The following is a 21,455-nucleotide window of genomic DNA, read 5'->3' on the forward strand; positions in this document are numbered from 1 at the left end:
GCATAAATGAGAGACTGAACAAAGGTCTGACTGAACAGAACAAGCTGCTGGAAGAGGGAGGAGGAGGAGGAAAGGGAAAGGGGCTCAGCAGGAAGCCATATTGCCCAGGGCATTGAGGGAGCAATTCTCCCTGGATACCAGTAAGGAGTAATGTGTGCAATGTCTGTGTTTTAGAAAGCATGGCCTCACTGAAACCTGCCACCTGCTTCAGCTGCAACTATAATACAAGAACTGTGAAGGTTACTAACATGATATGCAAACATGCAATCAATGAACACTCAGAATAGGACACAACCAATGGGCAGTCAGGACACTCAGAGGTGGCATCACCACAAGGGGGCATGACATAAACACTATAAAAGGGATGAGGCACTCACACCCTTCCTCTTTCCACAGACAGACAACTAGAGAGTTAGATAGGGTTGATCAGCAGCATCATACCCCAGCACGTGGCTTAGAGCAAGTTGGTACAGTTAGACTGAGTTACTACAGTTAGATTAGCAGAGAGTCAAACTCATTTGAGAACTGTGTTAATAGTTCAATAAACCCGTTGAACTCATTTCAGTCAAGAGCATCCTTTAGTTAAGATTGCATCAAGTAGCAGCCTGTGTTATCCGAAGCAGCAGAACACAACATGATACCAGGAGTGACTGTTCAATCTATTTAGTTCAGCTCAGCAAGACCCGTGACAACCAGCTACTACATTCAGGCACAATGGACAAGATCCAGCCTCCTCATCAACTATGCAACTTCGGTGATATCACTGACTCCATGATCAGAGACCAAATCGTTTTTGGAGTCCACTCTGATCCTCTGCGAGAGCAATTGTTGAAAATCAAGCACATGACCCTGCCAGTTGCAATTGAAATGTGTACTATGCATGAGCACTCTAAAAATCGCTTTTCACAGTACAAAACGGCAGAAAGTGAAAAACAAGCCTTCCACGAAGTGGAGAGTGTTCAGGCCATCTCCTGGATGCAGCGCCTCCACTGTGACAAAAGCGACCATTTTGCACGCTCTATCCGGGGCCCGATGCATGTGCAATGTGATCGGGAACACGAAGCGGCCGAAAACCGCACTGCGCAGGTGCAGACGTCCGAGAACTGCACTGCGCATGCGCAACGATGCACTGAGAGTCATAATGCTAACGTCATGACGTGTGCGAACTGCGGCATCGCCGATTTGAAAAAAAAAATGCCCTGCGTGAGGCAAACTCTGTTTAAACTGTGGGAAACCAAATCACTATACGGCCCTGTGCAGGTCTGCACCACCAGTCAGGAGCCAGCACTCATTATTCCAACAGCGGCACATCAGACGTGTGCACCACCAAATGCATGACTCTGATCCAGGCAGTACAACGGATCCAGATGATGGATACCTGGACAACACTTACCGAGTGGGCATTATTACTAAGTGCGAATACGTCACACCGGACACATAGCGAGTCCAACCAATCCTGGCCGTCAATTGCAAGGACGAATGGCATGCAGTGATAAAGTTCTACTGCCCCATCCAGTTCAAACTGGACACAGGTGCCTCCGCCAGCCTGATTTCGCAGGTGGACTTCAAGAGAATCAAGAAGCCCCCCACAATCCTTCCAGCTGCCTGCAAACTCCTGGACTACAATGGAAACGCAATCAAGGCACTGGGGTCCTGCCACCTGCAGGTATCCAACAGACACACACAAGCAAACTTATGCTTCGAGATTGTTAAACCAGACAGGGCATCCCTGCTAGGTGCACACGCCTGCAATCAACTGAACCTCGTTCAAAGGGTCTACACCACAACGCCGTCCCATTCAGATCTTCAGGCCAGCATCGACGATATCCTAACCCAGAACCCAGATGTATTTAGCGGGATGGGCATGCTGCCGTACAAGTACAAGATTTTACTGTGGCCTGATGCCAAGCCAGTGGTACACGCACCATGACGAGTCACTGCTCCACTGCAAGGGCACCTGAAGGCAGAGTTCACAAGTCTACAACAAAAAGGCATCATCTCCAAGGTCACGGAACTAACGACTGGGTCAGCTTGATGGTGTGCGTAAAGAAGCCTTCGGGGGACCTACGCATCTGCATTGACCCCAAGGATCTAAACAAAAACATTATGCGGGAACATTACCCCATCCCAAAGGGGGAAGAAAGCACGAGTGAGATGACACACGCGCGCTTCTTCACAAAATAGCACGCATCCCAAGGATTTTGGCAAATCCAATTTGAATAATCCAGCAGAAGGCTCTGCACCTTCAACACGCCTTTTAGCAGGTTCTGCTACAACTGAATGCCATTCGGCATCATCTCGGCATCAGAGATTTTCCATCGCATCATGGAACAGATGATGGAGGGAATAGAAAGGGTTTGTGTCCACCATGACGATATCATCATCTGGTCCACAACCCCAGAGGAACATGTGTCGCGACTCAAGAAAGTATTCCGACGCATACATGAACATGGTCTCAATCTAAACAGGTCCAAGTGCTGTTTTGGGAAATCCATGCTGAAGTTCCTGGGCGATCAGATTTCGCAACACGGTGTTGACCCGGACACAGACAAAATTAAAGCCACCGAGGGAATGAAAGTCCCCGAGGACAAGAAGGCAGTACTGCGCTTCCTGGGAATGGTCAAATTTCTTGGCAAGTTCATCCCGAATTTGGCAACACACATCACGACCCTACACAACCTGGTGAAAATATCAACCGCGTTTGAGTGGAAGGCGGAGCACCGAACAGAGTGGCTGGAGCTGAAAGCCAAGCTCACCACTGCACCCGTCCTTGCATTCTTTGACCCAGACCGAGAGACCAAGATATCCACAGATGCGAGTCAGGATGGTATTGGGTGTTGCTTCAAAGAGAAACACGTCATCCTGGGTACCAGTAACATACGCGTCACGGGCAATGACACCCACTGAGACCAGATATGCGCAGATTGTGAAGGAGTGTTTAGGTCTTCTCACCAGCATCCTCAAATTTCATGATTGTGTCTACGGCTTGCCAACATTTACTGTTGAGATGGATCATAGGCCTCTGGTCCACATCATCCAAAAGGACCTTAACGACAGGACGCCTCGTTTGCAGAGAATTCTGCTCAAATTCCGGAGGTATGATTTCAATTTGGTGTACACACCTGGCATCATCTGTCGCTGATGCATTGTCCCAATCCGTCACCTCACCCAGTGAACCACTGGAGATTATCCAGCACATTGAATTGCAGGTACAACTGTGTGCATGCACTCTCCCGGCAACAGATGAGAAGATCGTTCTCATCCGAGAAGAGACGGCCAAAGACCCCCTGTTGCAGTGAGTCATCCACAACCTCAGTAATGGATTGGCAGAAAGGGCAATACCCTCAATTCTACAACGTCAGATGCTGATTGACGGCATCCTGCTCAAGCTGGACAGGATAGTCATCCCGCTACGTCTCCAGAGCATGGTGCTGCGGCAGATTCATGAGAGACATAGGTGCTGGGCGTAAAAAAGTGCAGACGCAGGGCCTGGCAAGCTGTCTACTAGCCCGGCATCAACCAGGACATCACGGACATAGTCCTGAACTGCGAAACCTGTCAGAGGTTCCAACCAGCGCAGAGCAAGGAGACGCTCCAACCACATGACCTAGAGACCTCTCCGTCATCCAAGGTTGGCATTGACCTCTTCCAAGCGAATGGTCGTGACTATCTTAATCATCGATTACTTTTCAAACTATCCTGAGGTGCTGAAGCTGCCAGACCTCACCTCACGGACCGTCATCAAAGTGTGTAAAGAGACATTCTCACGGCATGGCATCCCGAACACCGTCATGAGCGACAATGACCTGTGCTTCCACAATCGAGAATGGTCCACGTTTGCCGAGAGCTACAATTTCAGGCATGTTACCTCCAGTCCGCACTATCCGCAGTCCAATGGCAAAGTCGAAAAAGGGGTGCACATCGTTAAGCAACTCATCCGCAAGGCCTCGGACTCCGCTTCCGACATAAACCTTGCACTACTTGCGTACCGGGCGACTCCCTTGTCCACTGAAATATCACCAGCTCAACTCCTGATGAACAGGAACCTGCGGACGATGCTTCCAGCCATATACCTGCCCAATCTTGATCACCTCCCGGTGCTGCAGAAGATGCAGCAGCTTTGCGACAGCCAGAAGCAGGGCTATGACGCACGTGCCACCGATCTGGACGTGCTATCCCCGGCAGACATGGTCAGGATCAAGATACCGGATGGTGGGTGGTCTGCTCCGGCTGTCGTTATTCAACAGGCCGCGCCCAGATCCAATGTCATCCGTTCGGCTGATGGCTCCATTGTGCGAAGGAATCGAAGGGCACTGCGAAAAGTTGCTTGCCCACAACCCCTTTCCCCTCCATTTCCACAAGTCGAATTGCCACCTCCAGACACCTCGAACCACGAGGACACCAGTTGTGCCTCCCACTCGCCTGTCAAGACACCGTCATCCCCTCCACCACCTCTCCGGTGGTCGATGAAGATCAGACGCAAGCCTCAGAGACTGGATGTATGAGCATTTGTTTTGTTTGTTCTGTTCTGTATTCCTCAGTCAGTCACATTAGACAGACACATTCATCTGTATATACATCTACAAAAAAAGGCGGAGATGTCATGATATGCAAACATGCAATCAATGAACACTCAGAAAAGGACACAACCAATGGGCAGTCAGGATACTCAGAGGTGGCATCACCACAAGGGGGCATGACATATAAAAGGGATGAGGCACTCACACCCTGCCTCTTTCCACAGACAGATATCTAGAGAGTTAGACAGGGTTGATCAGCAGCATCACACCTGAAGGATCTTGCCTTTTCAGGGGTCGAAGCACTGATTGATGCGGCATTAAGACTTTTAATGGGTGAAAAAGATATTTCTTACCCCAGTCTAGCCGTGGATTCCGACTGTCTTCCGATCTCTTCCAATTATTCCCGCAGCTTCCGTCGTCGCCTGGTCCTCCAACACCCCAGCACGTGGCTTAGAACAAGCTGGTACAGTTAGACTGAGTTACTACAGTTAGATTAGCAGAGAGTTAAACTCATTTGAGAACTGTGTTAATAGTTCAATAAACACGTTGAACTCATTTCAGAGTCTGGAGGATCCTTTAGTTAAGACTGCATCAAGTAGCAGCCTGTGTTATCCAAAGCAGCATAACACAACAGTGACTATGGCCATGAACACCTGATTCCTTCCTGGAAATATTTGCAATATCTCACCACTTGCTATCTGTATGAGGCTATCTATTCAAAGTGAGCTTACGACATTTTGTTTTTTCTTGCCCCGACACAAGCAGCTGGAGTAAGCATATGATTACATTAGGATTGCAAGCTTTCTTATAATGCAGCGTGCCACTGCATGGCTTTGCGAGCACCACAGATCAACTCAGCCTTAAACCGTAACAGAAAGGGCTCTCCACTCCTCCAACATCCAACTGGTTTGTGATCAGAGGCAGCTCAGTTCCTGGCTTCCCGGCAGCAGTCACGATTCCGTCATTCTATAACAGTGTGAAATGAATGAAATGAAAATCGCTTATTGTCACGAGTAGGCTTCAATGAAGTTACTGTGAAAAGCCCCTAGTCGCCACATTCAGGCGCCTGTCCGGGGAGGCTGGTGTGCTGTGCCCGTTGCATTTGAGGCCATTATGACAAAACAAAAGATGGGTACAATAAAGCTGGCCATTCCAGTGCATAATCGCCACACGTTTGTGCAGCATGCAAATGATGAGCACCAGCCTGTCTCACAAATTGTGATACAGCAAATAACTGAAGCAACACTTCTATTGCCTGGCATCACTCTGGAGGAGCCCTGCAATATTCAACATAGCAGGTATGAATATCTGTGGTACTCTGCTTCATACCACACAACCTCACCATCAGCACGTCATCAGGCCTTGCCAACAGTTCTACGGCAAGAATCTGAGGAGCTGCAGTACAAAGAACAGGAGGACAGCACAAGAACAGGCCCTTCGGCCCTCCAAGCCTGTGCCGATCACGTAGGAAGATCAGTCGGAAGAGAAGGATGAGAAAAGGAGGAATCAACCCAGACAACTTGTTGCTGACGATCCATGAAGAAGTCATCCAAGCGCAATGCAGGTAACCACAATTTGCCAACAGTTTGACATCCGATCATTCCCTGGCAGTCTAACGGTTAGGATTCGGCACTTTCACTGTTCAGACAATTGAAATTTGCAGTGGCGCAGCAATTAGCACTGCTGCCTCACAATGCAAAGGAGATGAGTTCAATACCAGCCTTGATGACTGCCTGTGTGGAGTTTGCACAGTCTCCCATGTCTGTGTGGGTCTCCTCCGGGTGCTCCGGTTTTCTCTATTGCTAAACCATACTGTGTCTTCATCCTTATATGGTGGACAAATGACTGCAAGACTATTTCTTTCAATCAGTCAATATTTATTCGCATACATTCATTGTTAACAATCGCACTCTCAACATAAATTACACTACAGAGTAACTTCAGACGAGATCTTAACTTAATTTCAGAGTGACTAGCAAGTACCAGACAGATATTAACCTTTTTCTGTGTCCTGAATCTTGCACTTCTCAATGTTCGGTCCTTTGTCTGGTCTGTTACTGGCTCTGGTCTTCCTTCTGTTGGTCGGGTGATTGTTTTTCTCACGTTGGTCAGTGAAGGTGACCATTGTTCTGTTGCTGCTGCAGAGAGAGGTTCTAAGGTGGTGCAGCACCTTTTAACCTTGTTGGATTTTGTGCCCTTTTTGTGTGGTCTTTGGGTAAATCAATTGATCAGGTTTCAATCACCCCGATCGATCAAGTCAAATCAGGGCTGCCACATCAATTTTGGGGTCGGAACCCAGTGGCCATGCCTACAAGTGTTGGGAGCAGGTAGCCCTTCCAAATAAAATTTTAAGTGCCGCTGTTTATCGTAAGCAAGTGTGATTGACAGGGTAGTGCTATATTTACTGGGGTGGCCTGGGGATGGCCTTTTCCCTGTGTGTTGCGAGAGTCCGGGCTGCAGTTTATTCATCAGTGTTTATTTCAGCTTCAGCCTGCTTGTCTTTAAACTTGCCCAATTCTCCAAGCATTCTTTGCAGGATGCCATCTTCGGTGGCCTTTTGGCCACATATTGCTCCCACAGTCAAAAGACATGGATATTCGGCGGATTGGCCATGCTAAACTACCCCTTAGTGTCCAAAGATGTGCAGATTAACTGGGGTTAGGAAGATGGGGAAACAGAGTAGGCCAAGGTAGAGTACTCTTTTGCAGGGTTAGTGCAGACATAATGGGCTGACCCGATGGGTCGAATGGCCTCCTTCTGCCCTCTAGTATCATAGAATTTATAGTGCAGAAGGAGGCCATTCGACCCATCGGGTCTGCAACAGCCCTTGGAAAGAGCACACCACCCAAGCCCACACCTCCACCCCATTCCGGTAACCCAGTAACCCCACCCCACCTCTTTGGACACTAAGGGCAATTTAGCATGGCCAATCCGCCTAACCTACACATCTTTGGACTGTGGGAGGAAACCGGAGCACTCAAAGGAAACCCATGCAGACACGGGGAGAACGTGCAGTCTGCACAGACCCTGACCCAAGCCAGAAATTGAACCTAGGACCCTGGAGCTGTGAAGCAACTGTGCTAACCACTGAGGTTCTTTGGTCTTATGGACATTGCTTACTTTCCCTTTATTACTGACCGTCCCATCATCCAAATGAGTAGACTCCAAAAATAAGACAAAATAAGCATTATAAACCAAAAACAAGATCAAGGTATATTCCTCACAATAATCATCCATTGGCATTCCCTTAGTATCTGCCTTCAATGTGCCTTTGTGTCAAATTGCTCCAAGTGCAATGCCAATGGCTGCAGAATGGCTGATGGAGGAAGACTGATGACTTTAAGTGAACAAAGACTGTAGGTGGCATTGGAGGAAGATCTGAACCCGAGATGGCTCACTTCTGGACTGCATTGTCTGGGCATGGGCAATAAAAGTCAGGACTGGCTGCCCAATAGGCAATGGCAAGGAATGGAGTGGCAGCAGTGGGAGGACGAATATGGTGATCCTGAAAGAGGCCAGTGGAGCTGCTGCCACTGCCCTGGGGTGACACCTCAGCAATGACGGTAATTTGTTGTAGGTCGGATTACAGGACTACCAAAGGGCCCTGCAAGCCCCTTTGCACATTGTAAACTAAAGTTTCAAGGCAGCAGCCTGAAATTGCATGGCAGCTAGTTGAGCATCCAGTGCAACATTCAGATGCAGGGTGACTGCTGCAATGGAAACTGAAACATCACATTGCAGATGCTATAGCATGGTTAGATCCACAAATGTGATCACCATGACCATGCTGAAAGTACGGGCTCCAAACTTTGGGTGAAGCCCTGCATCATGTTGATGCTAGACTCTTCCATGCTCCTAACACACCAAGCATGTGGTTTAACATTTCCACCAGACCACTCCAGTACACTGCCCCGTCAAAGTGTTCATCCAAGTCCTGTGTGGCAGAGCCTGTGTCAAACTTTGAACACCGCTGAGATGGCATCTGTGCTATTCTTGCCCCATGCCTAGTTGCAGCCCGTCATCCTAGTATCGTCATGCCTGGTACCTCACCACACGCAGAGCCTAAAGGGTCTTCGAAAATACATACAATATTGGTATTAATTAACCATGGCTGTAACAGTGAAGTAAAGCGATGATGTGTACCAGGTGTTCCCTCACCGTCAGACCAGGTAGCACCTCTTGGGTATCTGAAAGGGAAGAAAATACAAGAAAATGTTGTGGGGGGGGGGGGGGGAAGGAAGGAGGAGAGAATACTAAGTCTGAATGCTGATTGCTCGAGATTGTAGTCAGGTGACTGATGGGATATGGTGATTTGTAGGTGCACATGCTGACCTTAATGACTCATGTGAGGTTATTGAACTTCTTCACTCAGGGTGAAACCTCATCCAGGACATTAGAGTTTGACTCCTGGCATTAGCCTCTACATTGCGGGTGGCACAGTGGTTAGCACTAATGCCTCACAGTTCCAGGGACCGGGGTTCAATTCCGGCCTTGGGTGACTGTCTGTGTGGAGTTTGCACTTGCTCTGCGTGGGTTTCCTCCAGTTTCCTCCCAACTAACCAAAAGGTTAGTTGGAATGTGAGCTTAAGTAGGCTACTCTTTCCAAGGGCCAGTGAAGACTCGATGGGCCAAATGACCTCCTGCTGCACTGTAGGGATTCTATGATCTATCTGCTCCCATTCTCTTTTCAGTAAATGTCTGGTTGGCTTCTTGCCCCTCCTTGTGGATGCAAGGTATGTCTCATCCTTTACACCTCCTCCGTACAGAGTAGGGAAACCTTGGAGCTGGTTCTCTCCCATGTTGTGCCATTTTTGGATGTCACAATGGCAGAGGTGCAAAGGTGGAAAAATGTATTGGATCCAGAAGGAGAGGCAGGAAGCCCACTGGACACACATTTAAAAGGCAATGGGAGCAGAGAGATGTGGAGGTTAATGCCAGGAATCAAACCCTTATATACTGGTTGGGGTTTCACCCTTGTTGAAGAATGATCTCACAGAAGTCATCAAGGTCAGTGAATGCACATCCAAATGCCACATCTAGACAACTACACCAGGAGACTCACACACAGTATTCAAATCACCACAACCCCATCAGTTACCCGTCAACAATTTCTCGAAACCAGGGCGGAATTCTCCGCAACGGCCGACGCGAAACCCGGAGAGTTTCACGACGGAGCCGGAGGCCACTCCTCGCCCCCTATTCCCCCCCACCCCCCCCCCCCCCCCCCCCCACCCCAGACGTGGTGGCTTGATCTTGCGGGGCGGCGGAGGGGAAAGTGTGCGTCACTTGGAGACGCCGGCCCGACAATTGGTGGGCACCGATCACGGGCCAGTCCCCTCCCGAGCACGGCCGTGGTGCTCAATCCCCTCTCCGCCCCCTACAGGCCCCAAACTTACCTTTCGTGCTATGTTCACGCCGGCACAGCGACCAGGTGTGGTTGACGCCGGCGTGACCAGGTCCGGAACGGCAGGCCGCTTGGCCCATCCGGGAGGAGAATCACGGTTCACCGTGAAAAACGGCGACCCGCGATTCTCCAAGCGGCGTGTCGCAAAATGCTACATGCCATTTTGAGGGGGGGGTGGGAGAATCACGGGGGGTGCCAGAGCGGCCTCCCGCGTTTTTCCCACCCGGCCCGGGGAGCAGAGAATCGCACCCTCAGTACTTAAACTTAATATTCACAACTTCACTTCACCCTCACAATATTCGCAATGTTCCTTACCTCTCACACATATCTCACAATTTGCACACACTGCTAGGTATTCAAGATAATAATAATAATAGCTTATGGTCACAAGTAGGCTTCAATGAAGTTACTGTGGAAAGCCCCTCGTCACCACATTCCGGCACCTGTTCAGGGAGGCCGGTACAGGAATTGAACCCGCGCTGCTGGCATTGTTCTGCATTACAAGCCAGGTGTTTAGTCCACTGTGCTAAACCAGACCCTGGTGATAGCCATATCATCCAAATTATATATTCCAATCTTCACAAATGACAAACTACTTCACTTAGAACATAGAACATAGAACATAGAACAGTACAGCACAGAACAGGCCCTTCGGCCCTCGATGTTGTGCCGAGCAATGATCACCCTACTTAAACCCATATACCCGTAACCCAACAATCCCCCCATTAACCTTACACTACGGGCAATTTAGCATGGCCAATCCACCTAACCCGCACATCTTTGGACTGTGGGAGGAAACCGGAGCACCCGGAGGAAACCCACGCACACACGGGGAGGACGTGCAGACTCCACACAGACAGTGACCCAGCCGGGAATCGAACCTGGGACCCTGGAGCTGTGAAGCATTGATGCTAACCACCATGCTATCCTTTCAAGAAAAGCATGATTTAAAAAAAAATTCATTCATGGGATTGCCCATCCCTGATCGCACTTGAACTGAGGGGCCTGTCCATTTCAGAGGGCATTTACGAGTCAACCCATTTTGCTGTGGGTCTGGAGCAACATGTAGGCCTACCAGGTGAGGATGTCAGATGTATTCCCTCAAGGACATTGGTGAACCAGATGGGTTTCATGGGCACCATTGACCTTTTAAACTCCAGCTTTTTTATGGAATTCAAATTTCACCGTCTGCCATGGTGGGATTCGAACTCAGGTCCCTCAGTCTCTGGATTACTAGTCCAGTGACAATACCACTGCTTCATTTACTGTGCAAAAATTTTGAGATGGTAGCAATTAACATTATCTTCATTAATCATTGTGTATGATCTGGATCCCTCACATATTACTGGAGAATTGCACTGGTCTCCTGAGTCTTTCTAATCTTCAATTATCATTCATATCTAGGATTATTCTCACTTAATTTTCTCACAAATGTTCTTCTTGCCTCATAACGAGATTCAAGAAGTGCCTTGTGGTACTTCATCAAATTGATCATGTGGAGATTGGTACTTGCGTGTCAGTTGGTCATACAATCACAGGTGGCAACGCAGTTGAGTCCGATCTTAGCCATTGGATCTGATTGAGGTATCTCCACATTATGATAGATTCCAGCACATGCTCCACTCCAGCCACCATGATGGCACTGCAGCTACCAAATCACAACTTGGGCAGACCTCCTCTGTTGAGGACTTCACCTTTTTCCACACCTCTCACTTCTTCATTAACATCTTCATTCTCTCTTGTCCCACCCTGAGGTTTTCTCCTTCCCTCCTTCGGCTCCTCTCATTGAGCAACTCATCACCCTGGCCGATTTGAGACACGGCTCCCGCAGACACGATCAACAAATTCACTCTCATCTGATACTGCCTGAACCACTCCCTCCATGGAAACCTTGCACAAAAATATTCTGGCCATCCCCTCACCTCGCCATCTCCCATGCTGTAGTTTCATGTCCAACAACAATGTTTGCTTATATAGCACCTTTAATGGAGCAAAGCATTCTAAGCTGCTTTACAAAAGTGGAATTAGGGGGGGAAATGACACCAAGACAAAGATAGAGATTTTAGGAGAGATCACTAAAGACCTGGTCAGAGATCTGTTCTGAGGAAATGTTTAAAAGAGGAGAACAAATTGGTGGGGCCTAGTTATTTCAAGGCAGGGAAGTGCAGGAAATTGGAGGAATGGACATTTTGATGAGTTGTATGGGTAAAAGTGATAAGAGAGGGAGGGATGTCTGAAGATCTGAAGGCATTTAAATACAAGGATGGAGATAATGGTGGAACAAAAGTCAGGGAAAGCAAATAAAATCAACATCAATAGGGCAGCACGGTAGCATTGTGGATAGCACAATCGCTTCACAGCTCCAGGGTCCCAGGTTCGATTCTTGGGTCACTATCTGTGCGGAGTCTGCACATCCTCCCTGTGTGTGCGTGGGTTTCCTCCGGGTGCTCCGGTTTCCTCCCACAGTCCAAAGATGTGCGGGTTAGGTGGATTGGCCATGATAAATTGCCCTTAGTGTCCAAAATTGCCCTTAGTGTTGGGTGGGGTTACTGAGTTATGGGGATAGGGTGGAGGTGTTGACCTTGGGTAGGGGGTAGGGTGCTCTTTCCAAGAGCCGGTGCAGACTCGATGGGCCGAGTAGCCTACTTCTGCACTGTAAATTCTATGTATATTGTCTATGTATAAAACATTTGGGACGAGACTCTCCGTCCGCCAGAACCGTTTTCCCGCACAGCAGCAGGATCCTCCATCCCGGCAGCAGGCCAATGGGGTTTCCCATTATGCAGCCCACGGCGTCAGGAAATGCGCGGGCATAGGTGCGATGCTGATGGAGCGGAAGATCACGACGGTGGAGAATTCCACCCACAGTTGTTTTGGTTGGGACCGAAGATGATGGTTTTACTCTTTCCAATGTTTATTGGAATTAAATATGGGTTTTGATGACAAACAAATCTAATTCCAGCCACATCCTTGTATCCTTCATACTCAAGGCCTAATCTCCAACTATTTCCCTGTATCTTTCACCACCCTCTATTCCTTTAGTCCTCCCTGTCCAACTTCTTTCTGTATCTGCCCCTGAGAAAAAAACTGTGCACAAAGTCTTGTACATTTGCACTTTATCCTTGATCCTGGTGTCCCCAGTAAAACCACTTCTGCTCATTTTCCTAGTTCTATCCTCACTCAATCAAGTTTAAAGGCTGAAGGTCTGGCTGGAACACAACAGATAGAATCAGGCTTCATTCCCATCTGCCAAAACTCAAGTATCACTCGTACAATTAAAAGGAACCAAACAAATTATTTTTTCCGATATCAACTACCTCCTTGAACCCCACTGTCCATCGTCCCCTGTTCTCTCTTCCAGCAATTGTGTGGAGCTCAGAGACTTCTTGAACATTAAAATTAAACCTATCCATACAGTCAGTTGCCACTTCCCATGCTTATTATCACTCCTGCTCTTGGTCAGTTAGCCAAAAAATATTGTTGGAAATAAGAGCACAAAAATTACACTGACAAATCTTGGAGATCTGGGACGGGATTCTCCGACCCCCCACCGAGTCGGAGAATCCCCGGGGGGTGCTGCCGGTTTTCGGGCGGGTGCGGGGTTTACGTCGCGCCAGTCATGGGCCTTTGGCAGCGGCTCCCCCAGGCAATGCTACGGGCCCCGATGGCCGAGCGGCTGTCGTTTTCTGCTCAGTCCCGCTGGCGTGAAATGGACATGGTCCATCACAGCGGGACATGGCTTGTAGGCCGGAATGGTGAGTCGTCGGGGTGGGGTGAGGGGGGGAGGAGGAATCACGTATGCAGTTTTGCACATGCGCCAACTCGCACCAGTCCTTCGGCGCCAGTCCCTCCGGCGTCGGCCTAGCCCCCAGAAGTGTGGAGAATTCCGCACCTTCCGGACGGTCTGACGCCGGAGTGCTTCCCGCCGTTCTTGGCGCCGGCGTCGGGCCATCCGGCCAGTTGCGGGGGAATCCAGCCCATGCTTTAAGTGTCATAACCTACAGAGTTACAAATGAAATTATGGAGTGTGGCTTAGGTTGAATTACATAGTTCCAATTGGGCCGTCCAGTGCTGTAGATTTCCTGGTTTCTTAAAGTAGGAGCAGGTTGGACTCCTTAAACCTTTTTGAGGATTCAGGGGAGGCAGTGGTGTAGTGGTACTGTCACTGAACTAGTAATTCAGAGCTCCAGGGCTAGATTCTCCGCTCCCCGATGCTGAAATCGTGTTTGGCGAAGGGGCGGAGAATCCATTTTGGCGCCAAAATCAGGAGTGGCGTTGTTTCTTAATTCTCCGCCCCCTGAAAAGCGCCATACTCTAGGAGTATGCCGCACCGAGTATCCACCGCCTCAGGCCACTGCCTGAGGGCCGCTCCGTGATGCTCCGTCTCCAACCAGCCGAATTCCCAACGGCGCGGGTGACGTGTGCTCACACCGTCCGGGACATTCCCGTGGCAGCTGCGGACTCAGTCCGGGGCCGACACAGTCGGGGATGGGCCGATCGGAAGGCGGCGGGGGTGGGGTGGGGGCTTCATTCGGGGCTGGTGGCAATGTGTGCATGCGGTCCGGGGCGCGCGAGAGGCCAATCAGGAGCACTACTTTGGCCGTCCATGTCCACGGGCTGAGTCCGCCATGGAGCAAGCGCAGCCGCGGCAGGCCGCCGTCGTGCGCATTCGTGGCCTCTGAACCAGAGGTGCTGGGTGTCGTATCGGCAACTAGTGCTGCGAGCTCTAAGCTGCCTTCCTGCTAGCCCCCAGTTAAACGTGTAATCAGCAGCATTTTGATTCCAGTTTTCCTGACGTAAAAGACCACCATTTCACGCTGGCATGGGGACTTGGTCTCCAAAATGGAGACTCCACCCCCCCCAGAGTCAGATCTGTCAATCCAGGTTTGAATCCCGCCAAGGCAGATGGTGAAATTTGAAGTCAATAAAACTCTGGAATTAAAAGTCTAAATGTGACCACGAAACCATTGTCAATTGTCGTAAAAGCCCATCTGGTTCATTAATGTCCTTTAGGGAAGGGAATCTGTCAACCTTACCTGGGCTGGCCCACATGTGATTCCAGATCCATAGCACTGCTGTTGACTCTTAAATCCCCTTGGGGATGGGCAATAAATGCTGGCCCAGCCAGCGACGCCCACATCCCAAGATCAAGCTTTTAAAATTCAATAAGGTCATGGCTGAACTTTGATCTGAACTTCACTTTCTGTCCAGTCTTAAAGTTCAAAAATCCCATAAATCTCAGTTTTGAATGTAAACAATAACTGAGAATTCACAGTCATCTGGGGTGGAGAATTCTAAAGATTCACAAACCTCAGATGGAAGGAATATTTCCCCTGAACCCTATCATAAATCAGCAACGCCTTATCCTAAGACCACAGCCCTGAGTTCAAGACTCTTCAACTAGGGAAAACGGCCTTTCAGCAAATTTCCTTGGCAAGCCCTCTCAGAACCATGTACATTTCAGTGAGATCACCTCATTTTTTTTCCTGAACTCGAGATTATAGATCCGTTCTACTTAATCCGTCCTCAATCAATGGCTCTCTCATCTCAGAGAATAGTTTCAGAACATTTAATGCAACCAGTCTCAGGCTATATACTTCCTTAGGTACGGAGACCAAAACTGTACAAAGTACTCCAGGAGTGGCCTCACCAAAACCATGTACAATTGCAACAAGGATTGCTTGTTCTTGTAATCTAAACTACTTTGCAATACCTGCTAACATGCCATCTACCTTCCGAATTGCTTGCTGTATCTGAATGTAAATTATCTGTGGTTTGTGTACAGGGACCTTAAAAATTCTTCTGAGCGCGAACATTTAATAGTTTATCTTCATTAATTTTTCTATTCTTCCTTCCAAAATGAACAATTGCACATTGTGTCACCATATCCTCCGTCTGTCACCTCTTGCCCTTTCCTTTCTATATCCCTTTGCAGACTTTTTGTAGCTCTTCTAACAGCTTATGTTCCCACCTTTCATCATCAGCAAACAAGGATAAGTTATACTAAATCCCTTCATCTAAATCATTAATATAGATTATTCATGGCTGAGGCCAAGCGCTGATCCTTACAGCAGCTCCTAGAAACAGCTTGCCAACCTTAAAATGATCCCTTTATTCCTACTCTGTTTTCTGCCTCTCTCTGGGGAAGAGAGTTCCACAATCACATGAGAGAAAGAAGTTCTTCACATGGCCATCTTAAATGGGACATCTCTTATTTTTAAACAATGTCCCTTCCACAAAGGGAAGCATCCTTGCAGCATCCACCTGAGTTTCAATAAGATCACCTCTCATTCTTCTGAACTCCAATGGGTGCAGACCCAATCTGGTAGAAGAAGGAACGATACAGCACAGGAACAGACCCTTCTGCCCTTCAAGCCTGGACTGGCCATGACACCAACCTTTGCCAAAACCCTCAGCACTTCCTTGTGCTGTATCCCTCTATACCCATTCTATCCATGTATTTGTCAAGATGCCTTTTGAACGCCGTTCATGTATCTTCTTCCACAAGCTCCACGAGCAACACCTTTCAGGAACTCACCACCCTCTGTGTAAAAATCTGCCTCGCACATCTCCTCTAAACTTTGCCACATGAACCTTAAACCTATGCCCCCTGGTGACTGACCCCTCCACTCTGGGAAAGAGTGCCTGCCCATCCACACTATCCATGCCCCTCATAATCTGGTATACCTCTATCAGGTTACCCATCAACCTCCGTCATTCTAATGAAAACAGTCTGTCTATTGAGCCTCTCCGCATAGCTAGCACTCTCCAGACCAGGCAACATCCTGGTAAACCTCCTCTGCACAATCTTCAAAGCCTCCACATCCTTCTGGTAGTGTGGTGAACAGAATTGTGCACAATATTCCAATTGCGGCCTTACCAAGGTTCTTTACAGCTATCGCATGACGTGCCAGTTTTTAATACTCGATGCCCCATCCAATGAAAGCAAGCATTCTGTATGCTTTGTTGGCTACGTTGTCCACTTGTGTTGCCACTTTCAAAGATCTGTGGACCTGCACCCAGATCTCTCTGACTTTTTATATTCCTAAGAGTTTTGCCATATTTCCCCCCTATGTTAGACCTACCAAACTGCATTACCTCAGATTTGTCTGGATTAAACTGCATTTGCCATTTCTCTGCTCAAATCTCCAACCTATCTATGTCCTGCTGTATCCTTTGACAATCTTCAACACTATCTGCCACTTCACCAACTTTGGTGTCATCAACCACGGTGATATTTTTTCAAGTCAGGATGGTGTGTAACTTGAAGGGGAACTTGCAGGTGGTGGTGTTCCCAAGCATCTATTGCCATTGTTCACCTAGGTGGTAACGGTCACAGGTTTTTCGAAGGAACCTTGCTGAGTTGCCATAGTACATTTTATAGAGGGTACACACTGCTGCCACTCTGCATTGGTGGTAGATGTTGAAAGTGGTGGATGAGGTGCCAATCAAGTGGGCTACTCTGTTCTGAATGCAGTCAAGCTTCTTGAGTGCTGCTGAAGCTACGTTCAATCAAGAAAATGGAAAGAATTCCATCACATACCTGATTTGTGCCCTGACGATGGTGAACAGGCTTTGATGAGTTACTCTTTATAGAATTCCTAGCTTCTGACCTGCTCTTATGGACACAGTATTTATATGGTTAGTTTCTATTGATTTCTGGTCAATAATAGTCCCCAGGATTAGAGGATTCAGAGATGGTAATGCCATTGAATGTCAAGGGGAGGTGGTCAGATTCTCTCTTGTTGGAGATGGTAATTGCCTGAATGGAGAATGTGCGGCTGAGGCCACACATAGTCCTGTTTTGCACAGTGGGTAGTTCCGCTCGCTGGAACTCCCCATTGTAGCTAGAGATCAGGACACCAATTTCAAATGGCGTCCTGATTTCCGAGGCCCCCAAACAACCGCTGACCTTCCCCCACCCTGAACGCAATATGGAGGGTGCCCGGCCCAGACCCCCCCCCATTAACTCCCCCAACACCCACGCTGGGCAAGCCCGGCCCAATCGCGTGCACAAATAGGATGGCAGCTTGGCAACTTAGCAGTGCCCATGCCAGCTGGCAGTGTCACCTGGGCACCTTGGCGGTAGGGTGCTCTTTCTGAGGGCCGGTGCAGACTTGATAGGCCAAATAGCCTCATTCTGCGCTGTGATTCCATGACTGCAGGTTCTGGAAATCTGAAAATGCTGGAATATCTCAGCAGATTTGTTTGGCATCATGAGCATACTCACAGACTGGGACATTACTCACTTTGGTCCTGGCATTCAGTCTTGCAAAGTTGAATCAACTTGTTGGCATACAGGCAGACACCCTCATTTGAGTTGCCAAAAGTGCACAATAGCAGCATGGAGAAAAATATGCCAAAGAGGGTTGGTTCCTGATTTAGCGCACTGCTGATCTTAAAAGTGTCTGATGCTGCTCCATTGGAATTGACAGAAATGTGCATGTTGTCGTTGACACTCAGGAGAGCAGACAGGGAGCCTATTTTCCACAGCAGTTGAAGAGTGCATCTCTGCTGACAAGGCCGTGGACCTTGATATGGTCTATGAAAATGGTCTGCACTGTTTGCTGCATTCCTGTAACTGCTAAAGTGATTAAATCATACCGACTGCCGATCTTCCAACTCTGAAACCACAGAGACTCAGGGTAGATGCCAGGCTCTGCAATCTGGTTGAAGTGATGCGAGCAAAGATCTTCTCCATGGTACTTAGCACGGAGATGCCTTGGCAATTGCTGCAGTCACTGAGACCGCCTTCATTTTTGTACAAGAGGACTGTAGTTGCATCATGCACTGCCTTGAGGCACAAATCGTTCCTTCCAACAAGTGCCCAGTGCTCATGGAGACGGAGTGCCAATTTTCTATTTTTGGTGATTTCAGGTGGAAGGCCATCATTTCCAGAGGGTTTACCTCTGGTGTGAGAGTGAATGGCCCTGTTGAACTCCAATATAATGAGTTTGCTGGAAGCTCCTCCATGACAGGAAAGTCTGGAATGCCAGTGAGAGCTTCTTCACTGACAATGTCCCCAGTTGCATCGAGTTCAAGGTATAGGATATTTGTTGGCTTTTAGTTCATGAATTTCTCCAGTATTTCTTCCTTGCTAATATTAATTTCTTCAGGTTCCTCACTCCCATGAGAACTGTGATTCCACTATTTCTGGCATGGTTCTAATGACTCCTAATGTGAAGACAAATACAAAATAATTGTTCTCTGTGTGCAAGAGAGTGTGTGTGTGTGTGTGTGAATGAGTGTGTCTTTGTGTGTGAGTAAGAGTGAATGTGAGTGTGTGTATGAGAAGAGTGAGAGAGAGTTTGGCTCACTCCTAGTTTCAGGGTGTGCGCTCGCCCTCAACGCCACGCACCAACGCAATCACATTAATTCAGACAGTGGGTGAGGATGAGTGAGAACCCTGAGTGAATAGAGAAGGTGGTGGATGGAGTGTCCATCAAGCAAGCTGCTCTGTCCTGGATGAAGTTGAGCTGCACTCGTCCAGGCAAATGCAGAGTATACCATGTAACAGTGTTAAAGAGCAATGTCATTAAACCGATTCTACAAGCTGGGATCTGTTAAGCTACATTCTAGAGAAAACGTACAGGGCAGGATTCCCCAGTCCGCCCGCCGCGTTTTCGCTGTTCCCGCAGTCGGCCAACGGGTTTCCCATTGAGGCCATCCCATGCCGTCGGGAAACCCGGGGGCCTGGGTGCACTGCCAATGGACTGGAGGATCTCACCGACGGAGAATTCCGCTGACAATTTTTTCACTGCTGTAGCATAGACCTCCAAAAAGACACCAATGCACAGTGCAGAGAAGTGTGTAATCAAGCATGCCAGGAAGGGCTGTCTGACAAATTGAGTGTTTAGTGTACAATATGGATGGCTAACCATTCCTGCGCAAGTAAATGGCGCCTGGTTTCAGCAACTCTTATGTATCTGAGCATTTACCTCATACATTAACATCCTCTCCCAAGGTTCAGGATGTCTTATGGGCTTATGAGATGCCTGGTAACTGCTCATATTTTCAGGTTTTGAGTGCCTCGATTCTACTCAACTTCGATCAGTGAGTGGTGATACTTTGGAGTTTTGCCCTTCGGTTAGAGGTGGAACTAAATTTTGATGCTGTCTTCATTTATTGCAAGTCACACTCCAGCACTGCCGAATTCTGCTTCCGTTTCCAATACCTTTAGTCTAACCAAAAGTCTTTGTTGTTGCTAATTTTCAGACAGAATAAATTCTCAAAAGTATCAATGTGGCAACACAACAGAGTAAGGGTCATCTGGCCTGCGTGCCAATCGGAACTCAGAATGGGGAATCACACAAGGAGAGAAGTTATCATCGGCAGACGTATTTTAGAGCTTGCTGCAAATATGCTGCTGGTCTGGAAGATCACAAAATAATCCCTTATACTTCACTGATGAAGTTCCTGAAAGTGTATCATTACAATCAATAAAAATAAATGCACAATCAATCCATGATTTTTGTAAATATTTTGCCACAGTTAATACACAGGTGCTTCTGTCACTAAAAGTAACTAGCATCAAAAGGTAACTTCTATATTTCTATGTTGAAAAGTGAGCTGAAAGGGAAAAATCAAGAGGGAGTGTTGTGGTAAAAGATTGAAACCACTCAAGTATGTAAGATGCAGTAAAAAAGACTTTATTCACAAAAATACTTTAGAGACATAACCCTGATCATACAGGGTGTCTGCGTGATACCAAGGCCATATAACATATTTATATCTTTTGGTTTGAGAAAGAACAGCGGTCTCCAACATACATCACTAAATCTGTTACAGAGAAAACACAATGACTTACAAAGATGGGCCCTTATCTGCTCAGAGTTGTCTGCCTGACTCACACAAGGGATGACTACCTGTCAGCTTTACTGTCTTCTTAATGCCTTGGGTAGGCAAGCTTTCCTATCCTGTCTGAAAGGGTCCCAAAGCTGACTTTAAAACTATTGGACAAGTTTGAGCTGTCATCCCTTTCTGATGTTCGCGACTCTGCCTTTGCAATTCCAACAGCTCTGGGACAACCGGACCCAAGGGTACGTCATCGACCAGGGACACAGCATCGTCCTGGGCTCTGGTGCTAGATCCCTGGGACATCCCTGTTTCCAACTGCTGTGACTCTTTAGCTGTGAAGTGCTCACCAGTGACTGATCCAGAATCTTGCTTCCTTGTTATTCCCACCGCGGTGTGAGTATCTGTGCTGGTGAAGGGTACGGGTGACAAATGTATTTGAGAATTCCCCCTCAAAGTTGCTCAGCTCAGTGGTATCCAGGGGGCCTGAGGATGGTTTGGTCGTTTAATTGCCTTCCAAGGGAAGGGAGATGGAACTAATACATCACGGGCGATAAATGATGCAAGATGGTTAGTCACATGAGGCTTGAGGAATGATTGTGTCCTGAGGGTTCTCAATTTTGCTCATTGACCCAACTTCACCCTCCGCCAAGGTATGATCTTACACCTCCCCTGCCACCTAAAGCCTTCGTCTTCATATGGGCTGACAGTTCAGAGCTCCTGCATCAGTTTTGGTG

The sequence above is a fragment of the Scyliorhinus canicula genome, chromosome 17, assembly GCF_902713615.1.
Source record: "Scyliorhinus canicula chromosome 17, sScyCan1.1, whole genome shotgun sequence".
Classification (NCBI taxonomy): Eukaryota; Metazoa; Chordata; class Chondrichthyes; order Carcharhiniformes; family Scyliorhinidae; genus Scyliorhinus; species Scyliorhinus canicula.